The 9134-nt window shown below is 37.0% G+C and overlaps 1 non-coding gene across 1 annotated transcript; it reads left to right on the top strand.

Annotated features, from left to right (window-relative positions):
* Nucleotides 1-1675: 1675 nt before the first annotated feature.
* On the top strand, nucleotides 1676-1782 carry LOC148211897 (small nucleolar RNA R71). Its single transcript, XR_015790569.1, has one exon. It is a non-coding gene; the product is annotated as a small nucleolar RNA R71 (small nucleolar RNA).
* Nucleotides 1783-9134: the final 7352 nt, after the last annotated feature.

The raw sequence follows: 9134 nt of genomic DNA, 5'->3' as shown, positions 1-9134 counted from the left end.
TAAAACATTAAATTTAACTACTTCATTATTTACCCTCATTGCAATTTCTCCCTTCCTCACATTAAAAACTGTATCCCCAGTGGCTAGAAATGGTCTTCCTAAAATAATGGGAACGTCTAAGTCCGCCTCGCAATCTAGAATGATAAAGTCCGCACGGAAAATGAATTTGTCCACCTAGACTAAAACATCTTCTATCTTTCCCTCAGGTCTTATGATAGATCTATCTGCTAGTTGGAGGGTAACCGTAGTAGGTCTAGCTTCTCCTATGCCTAAAGATTTGAAAACTGATAATGGCATAAGATTAATGCTAGCGCCTAGATCACATAATGCCCTACCTAAGTTTTTCCCTCCTATGGAACATGGAATGGTAAAACTGCCAGGATCGTTACATTTCATGGGTAGCGGGCTGCCTGCAGCTTCACTACTACATTTTGTCATGGCTACCAGTTCATGCTCTCCTATCTTTTTCTTCCTAGAAACTATATCTTTCAAAAACTTAGCATAATTTGGCATCTGTTCTAGAGCATCTACTAATGGTATATTTATATGCAATTGTTTTAAAATATCTAAAAATTTTCTAAACTAGGAATCATTATTTTTCTTAACTAATCTTTGTGGAAACGGGGGAGTAGGGGTAAAAGAAGGTTTTACCTGTGGAGAAACACTCGGGGTGTCCTCATTACCTTTTCTAATATTTTCTTTTTCTGGTGTTGTTGGATTCTCTGGTATCTTTACAGTTGGTTCAGTGGACGGAATCTGTACATCTGATGTTGGCATTGTTGGTCCATCATATGCCAGTCCACTCCTAAGGGTGACAGTTTTGCACTGTTTTTTCCCTTCTCGTTTTGATAATTCAGTATGGCCTGGAAAAGAACCTTGTGGTCTATTCTTCAATTCATTGGCGAGCTGTCCCAATTGGGTCTCAAAATTCCTCATTGATGCCGCTTGGGATTGTATCACTGCGTCGGTTCGGGCCATGTACTCCTTCATCATATTCTCAAGATTTGAGTTGTTATTTTGAACTGGTGGAGTCTGTGTTCTCTGATTGTACTGTTGTTGCGGTGACGGGATGTATTGTTGTGTAGGTGGAACATAGGGCTGCTTGTTCTGCTGGCTCTGCCCTTGATTAAAACCGCTCGAACCTCCTTAACCTCCCCATGAAAAATTAGGGTGGTGCCTCCAACCTAGGTTGTAGGTGTTCGAATATGGGTTAAAGTTCCTATTGTTCCCATGTCCTACATAAAAAACGGAAGCAGGGTTATGTGGACAATTATCATAAATATGGTTTTCACTACAAAATGAACAATTGAGATCGTTGACTTGGCAAACAGGGGCAGGAGTGCAATAATCCGACTGCACAAGTTGTATCGGCGTGGCTAATGGATTTTTTATTCCCAACGCCATCTCTTTCAGCCTCTGGTTCATTGTAACCATCTCTTTTTGCATCGAGGTCGCAATGTCCAGAGCCAAAACTCCAGCTGGATCTTGCTTCTTTGGTGCTGCCCTAGATCTTTGCGAACACCATAGTTTGTTGTGTGAAGCTAAGTCATTTAGGATGTCGACTATCTCGTTGAATGTCTTCTTTGTAAAGGCTCCGTTGGCAGCATTGTTTAGCATCATCTTAGTAGGATGATCTAAACCTCTAAAGAAATGTTCTATCTGGATGCATGCCGGCAAGCCATGGTTCGGACATTTCCTGATTAGTTCTTTAAATCTTTCCCACGCCTCGTGAACAGGTTCACGATCATACTGTCTAAAGGAGATGATCTCCTCTCTGATATCAGCGTGGCGAGTAGGTGGGAAGAATTTTGTTAAGAACTTCTCCACTAACAACCTCCATGTGGTGATGGGTCCCGGTGGAAATGCATTGAGCCATGCTTTAGCTTGGTCCTTCAAAGAAAATGGAAAAAGTGTTAGTCTAAGAGCATCGTCTGTTATACCAGGTAATCGAAATGCATTTGCAATTTGAATGAATGATTTCAGATGATCATGTGGATCCTCATGTTCTTGCCCTCCAAAATGTCCAATTGTCTGCAACATTTGGAACATCATTGGTTTAAGCTCAAAGTTTGCGTGGGCTGGAATAGGGTTGACTATCCGTTAATCAAAGTTCTGAAAAGCCGTGGCGGCATATTCTCGCATTGCCACATCTCTGTTGTCTGTCATCTGGATATGGTTGAATTCATTATTTCTTACGTGATCCCTCATATTACCGTTAACAGCAGGTGGATCAACCGGATCACGAGGTGGAATATCTGTCATTGATGTGCTCGTACTCTCTACATTAACTTTGAAGTAGTAAAATATAATACCCTTTTTTTTAATAAAACATTTGATCAAGTATGAATTTTGTACTAGTAAACTGGCAGAAATTGTAATCAAGTGAGAAGAACATAAATATTATGTATTATTGTGCTGGAGCATGCGAAAATAGATAACACAATAGAAAGAGTAAACAGAACGATAAAATAAAAAATCGAGGGAAGGGGGGTCACTATGGATGCTCTTACTCACTCCCAGCTAGAGCTCTAGAAAACCCATAATATTGAATCCCAGAAAGACATAACTCTCTCTCGAAATACCCAAACATGTTTATTCTCAACTCTCAGTGTAGAGCAAACAAGCTTAAAGCACTGTTTTATGCACGATAGGGTGAGCCTCATCCTTAAGTACTCACCATCCTACTTCAAAGAGAGGAATCTAACACAAATAGAGATTATCATACTTTAAATGGACTTTTTCAAGTCACAAATTCAAAGAGCTAACAAACTGATAATACTAGCCAAATAAAATCCAGAGGTGGGGTTTAGTTCATGCTAAAATAAAATAGAACAATGGGTAAAATAAAAAGATGACCCATTGAGTAGAGAAGCTTCAGCAGCGGCGCAAAACCTTCACCTTAGTGATGATGAAAGGTCCAGCCCCCCTTTTGCAGCTGGGCTCTCCTTTCCTTTTATATCGGGCCATGATTTTTAGGGCAGCAACAGGAAGTTGTACGGGCATAGAAAAAAATTGAAACAAATGAGTTACTGCGCAGTCAACAGATGAGTTCTACTCTTATCACGAACCGCTTTTGGTTGTTTCAGAGCCTAAAGCAACCTACTGTCATATGTCTATGCATGGTTACAATCCTAGAATATATTTATCAACTCTTTTGCTTTTATAGGTTAGAAATCCTATGTCTAGCACTATGGTTTATGCGTTTATGTCTAAGTCACATTGCATATTAGTTGACTAATATTTTACTTAACCTAATTTTCTCAATATTAGGTTTCACTGTATAGATCTATTTCGTTGGGGCCAACCTAAGAAATCACTTGAGAAATTTTTTTTAAGAACTAAACTAGAAATGCGCCAGACGCAACCTGGGTTTTTTAAATCGTATTCAAATTAAACAATTTTTCCTAAGGCATTCCATAGAGAGGTTGAAAACTAAATTAGTGCATAATTAAATGAAGAAAAACACTCAATGAAATAAGAGAGATGATTTCCATTGCTTGAATTTAAAGAATACAAAGTACAACGAGTCCTAGCTTAACCTTCTTCTCTTTCGAGCTTGAAAGGAGTTTAAAACTTGCTAAAAGATGTTAAAGGAATAAAATAGATCAAGTACAAATGAAATAAACTTGAATTAAAGCAAGAATGAAATTTAACAAAGGTTTACTAAGAATTAGGATTCGAAAATAATAAAATGAAAAAGGAAATGTGGTCTAAGACTGAAATTGAAAATGAATTGGATGATGAAACTGCCAAGGGAGCTCTCCATTATATAGGGCATTATGTTGATTGAACGTCCCATCAAAATAGGAGGAGAATGTTGAGATTGTGTAGAAATGACTGATTCTAACTTAGTCTGGGTCAATTTGATTGAAACAATCCAAATGTGATATAACTTCTATGGATCTCGTGATCAAAATGTGCGTTTTATTAATTACTGTCAAAATGCGTCTTGCCCTTTTTAATTCCCTGCAGAGTGAAAAAACATGAGTTTTGCCAAGTTTGACCACAATCTATCTCTATTTATCTCTAAACACTCCATTTTGCATTTTACCAAGAAGTGTTCAGCTTTTGTCCTATTTTAATAATATGTAAACTTTTCATAAAATACGACAGAAATAGGTCGTTTTTATACTCAAATAGTCCTAGAAAATAAACTTTTTGTAGTAAAAAGTCAAAGTCATCACACCCCGAAACTTAACTATTTGCTTGTCCCCAAGCAAAGACAACAACCACAATCCTAAACAAACAACATGCTCAAAAGAAGAATCAAACAGAATCCAAATGTTCAAGTAAATGAATAATTTTTGTCTTATGAAACAAGTTAAACTTCCTAACCTTAATCTCAAGCCAATACGCCATAAACTATTCTTTGTTTTGAAAATAAAAATGATTCTAAATTCTCTATCTTTATAATACGAAAAACTTTTTACAAACCAAGGAATTTTTTGCAAGACTTCTGTTTTGTTTTAAAATTTTACATCAGAAAAGACACATGGACCAACTACTAGCCCCTGAGGTTTTCAACGTCCTAACTTCGGCTTCCAACCATAGCCACTCATAGAAACTTTTTAGGTACCAACCTGGTCGTAAATGATGACAACAATGGATTTCACTAATTCACCTTAATATGGTAGCTACTACCCTCAAAGATGCTAACACCACTCATATAAAGCTAAAAAATTAAGGTGCATTTTCTTACCACTCTTATCTTTCTCTCATTTTTATTTTCTTTTCCCCACCATTATTTTCTCTCTACACTCTTTTTTGGACTCTTTTTTCATTCTTGTCCCTTTTTTATTATTATTATTATTATTATTATTTTTTTTGCAAATGACTCTTTCTAGACAACGACTTCCCATGGTATTGAAGAAGTTTAACTTTAGAAACAAAAGAAGCAGCAGAAATCAGTTTATGAATATGTTAGTTTATTATTTGTAAATAGTAGCTATAATATTAATTGTTATTTTATCCGTATTTCCTTTTATGCATTGAGCACGTCTTCTATATAAGGAGGCTATGTATTTCTTCTGTTTACATATTGGAATACAAATATTTTATTCCACCTAAATCAACTTGGTATTGGAGTGGGTTACCTTTACAAACCTTGGCTGCTAATATCTGAGCAGTCGTCGCCACCTTCACCATTAGAACCCTAGTCGCCACCTTCGAACGAAACCATACTTCCAGACGATCCCTTGTGCGAAGGTTGTATACACCCCTTCTGCGTGTATTTAGTGGGGCCTCTATTTGTTGTAGAAAATTTCGGCAAGCACTGATTGTACATGCTTAGGTGATTAAAATCTTGTTGGTGTCGACGTCAGCAACTTTAACGTTCTAATCATTCGCCGAGCCTGAATCGTGTTGTTGGTTTCTCTAGTTTGGAGAATCCTTGTGGTTCCGAAGATAGAAAATTAAGAGGTAGTCGCTCGGAACACGTAGAGATTTATCGCGACTCTGTTATGCTGTCGTCTGCGCATCTGTTCTGCCAGCATCTGTGCCTCTGTTTCGCCATCATTTGCTGGTGTTTGCCCTTGTTCTATTCGATCATTGTAAATCTACTTTGTTGCCACCCCTATTTTGTATATCAGTTTTGTTTCATGGGTCGTTACCTGTTATACAAACTGTAGACCATTTTAGTTAGTTTGTTCGGTCCGGTTTAGTTTACTTGGTTTGGTTCGATTCATTTGGTTTGGTTTGGCCACACGGTTTGGTTTTTTCCTTTCTTGGTTTTTTGATTATCTCATCTATATCAGCTTATAATTTTATTTGATTTAACTTTTATTTACTACCATGGTTAAAGAAATGGTTGAAAATACTCTATGTCTAGCAGAATATGAAAGTAACCAAGAGGAATTTCGCACTAATGATGTCGACTCAAATACTTTTAATAGAAGCATCTATCACAATGGTTAGAGACGAATTAGTCATTTGATAATTTTTGTATTACCTTAGTGCAAACAGGTAATTACCCTAGAGCACTTTCTTGCTTTGGCTCATCTCCGTGGATCATTGATTTTGGAACTTCATACCGAATGACTAGCTCTGCTAGAATATTTGAATCATATTCTCCTACATATTGCAATGAAAAAATTAGGATTGCCGATGGCAATTTCTCTTCTATTGCAGGTAAGTGAACTATTAAATTAACTGAAAATATTTCTCTTCAATCGGTCCTTCATGTCCCTAAATTAGCTTGCAATCTTTTTTCTGTTAGTAAACTCTCTAAAGATTCTAGCTGTCTTGTTTCTTTCTATTCCTCTCATGTGTTTTTAGGACAAGACCTCGGGGAAGACGCTTGGACGTGCTACAATGCTTGATGGACTCTACTACTTTGATGAACCTTCTGGTAGTACTAAAATAACTTAGTGTTTTAGTAGTAACAGTTCTCTCCCTATTAAAGAACAATCTCCCTATTAAAGAACAAATTATGTTTTGGCATTTTAGGCTAGGACGTCCCAGTGTCTTTTATCTCAAATACATATTTCAAAATTTGTTTAAAGGAGTTGGTTGTTCTCAATTTCATTGTGAAAATTGCATTTTTACAAAACTTCATCGATCCACATATTTGCTAAAACCTTACAAATACTCTATCTCGTTCTACTTAATTCATAGTGATTTTAGGGGTCCTTCTAAAGTTTTAACTTATAGTGGTAGACGGTGGTTTGTAACTTTTATTGATGATCATACTTGTTTGTCTTAGGTTTATATATTGACAACCAAATTTGATGTGAATGATATTTTCAAATGTTTTTACAATATGATTGAAACCCAATTTCAAACCAAAATCAGTATCTTGCATTCTGACAATGTATTGCAATAAACATTTGAGTGAGTTTTTAAAGAATCAACGCATTGTTCATCATTCCACTTGTCGAGATACTCCTCAACAAAATGGTATTGCTAAAATAAAAAATAGGCATTTAATAGAGGTTGCTCGGGCCATAATGTTTTCTATGAATGTCCCTAAGTATTTATGGGGGGAAGCAGACCTCACGGTTGCCTGCCTAATAAATCGAATGCCTACTAAAGTTTTGAAGTTTAAAACTCCTCTTGATTCTTTGAAAAAAAAAATTCTCCAACAACTTGTTTGAACTTTGATTTACCCGTCAAAGTTTTTTGGTGTACCACTTTGTGCATATTCTTAGTTTGTTTTGGTGAAAATTAAATCATAGGGCTATTAAATGCATTTTCTTGGCCTATGATTTTAGAAAAAAAAAGGATATAAATGTTTTGATCCTTAAACAAAAAAACTACATGTAAGTATGGATGTCTCCTTTTCAGAAAATCAAAATTTTTTTACACAAAATTATCTTTAAGGGGAGAAGCTAAATTTAGAAAATGATAATTTTTGGGATATACCTATCCCTCTTCTTAATGTCATAAGTCCTAACTTTACTAGTCCTAGTTCTGAATTTACCAGTCCTTTAATGCCATGTGTAGAAAATTCTCATTCAGAGGAATTACTACGAATGATCAAATTGATCTAAATACTGAGTTTAAGTTTTATACTAGAATAATACTAAATCAAACGAATGAGGACCAGATAGCATACTCATCACAAACCCAATCTGAATCTCCGATGGATGATTTTGAAAATGCAGGTAATGAATCTTCCATCATTGCATTCCAACTATTGAAAATGTGTAACGCCCCAAGATGTTATATAGTATCCTAGGCAACGCTAAATAATTCACCTGTCTAGCCTTAACTCTAAACACGAGATAATCAACTCTCTGGAAAATAATTTAAATGAAATAAAGCTTCGACTCCCATAATTTCCACCAGAAATATCAATTTTATAAACTGTCAAAACTACGCTCTCCGTGGGCAATTTAAAAACAAAGACATCTCATATCCGCCTTAGGGCTAAAATTCTTAAATAAATAAAACAACCGTACACCTAAACTCCAACGACAACAGTGACGCGTTTACCAACAACATCCACAAAAAAATATATAAAGTATTTCTAAAGAATACAAAATTTCTCCTCGGTCCACACCTAGCAATAACATAAATCCCAACGCTACTCGTACCAAACGACCCTTCCCCCTATCCTCACTAACTCGACTAGTGATCCCTCCTCGGTCAAGCCCTCTCCACGTCATCACCGCGGTCGACCCTGTTCACACCTGAAAACAAATAAGGATAAAAAATGGGGTGAGTACATAAGGTACTCCGTAAGTAGCACTTCCTAACTAACACAAAAATCATGCTCTCAGTCACGGCATATAAAATAAAACGATAGCAAGGCAGTTAAATAGATAGCAAGAGATAAAAAACAATAACTTGACATTTACATACAACAACCATGCGTCGGAACTACCAAGACTACAACCAATGATTCACTAGCCCTTGTCCCACAGTACTAAACCTCCCTCTACACCCCCCTGTGATACTCCCCGTTTAACTTCTCGAGGCATGACGGCTCTTCACATTTATTCCCAAGATACCGCCCCCCCCCCCCTCCTTTTACAGTACTTGATGTTCGACCTTGCCATTTATTCCCAAGGCCTAGCACCACTACTTCGCAAGCACCACTCCACTTTAGTCCTTCAAGCCTAACTCCTCGAGTCGCATTGACCCTTGACATTTATCCCCAAGGCCTCAATACTCCTCTACAGAAACTTGATGTTCAGCCTTGCCATTTATTCCCAAGGCCTGAACTGTGCACCGGTCCTTGCCGTTTATCCCCAAGGTACCGATGACTTCCCAGCGTATTGGTCCTTGACATTTATCACCAAGACCCCAATACTCATTTACAGAAATTTGACGTTCGGCCTTGTCATTTATTCCCAAGGCAACTACTCAAGGCTTTGAACCTCCAAGCGATTTATATGCATTTTCAGATCAGACCACCCATAGTTTAACGGACTGCCAACCCGTCCCTTCACCCTTCACCCTTCACCACTTCACTAACCCTCCCATGACCACCTACAAGTATATTTCCCACATTCCAATTCACTGCACAGTTCACAAGCATGCTTTTCCTTGTAATAAACAAGTCACACCCAACAGCTCACAACTAAAACAATATAAACTAATTATCAGTTTAACAACGCGAGCACTTTATTTACAAAATATTTGCAAAACGTCATGAGCCAGTTACTTCTAACCACAACAATTCAGAATCTACT

Source organism: Momordica charantia (assembly GCF_013281855.1).
Source record: "Momordica charantia cultivar OHB3-1 chromosome 4 unlocalized genomic scaffold, Mcharantia_2.0 BLBB01000004.1, whole genome shotgun sequence".
NCBI classification, from domain to species: Eukaryota; Viridiplantae; Streptophyta; class Magnoliopsida; order Cucurbitales; family Cucurbitaceae; genus Momordica; species Momordica charantia.
This window is presented reverse-complemented; position numbering and strand designations above follow the sequence as displayed.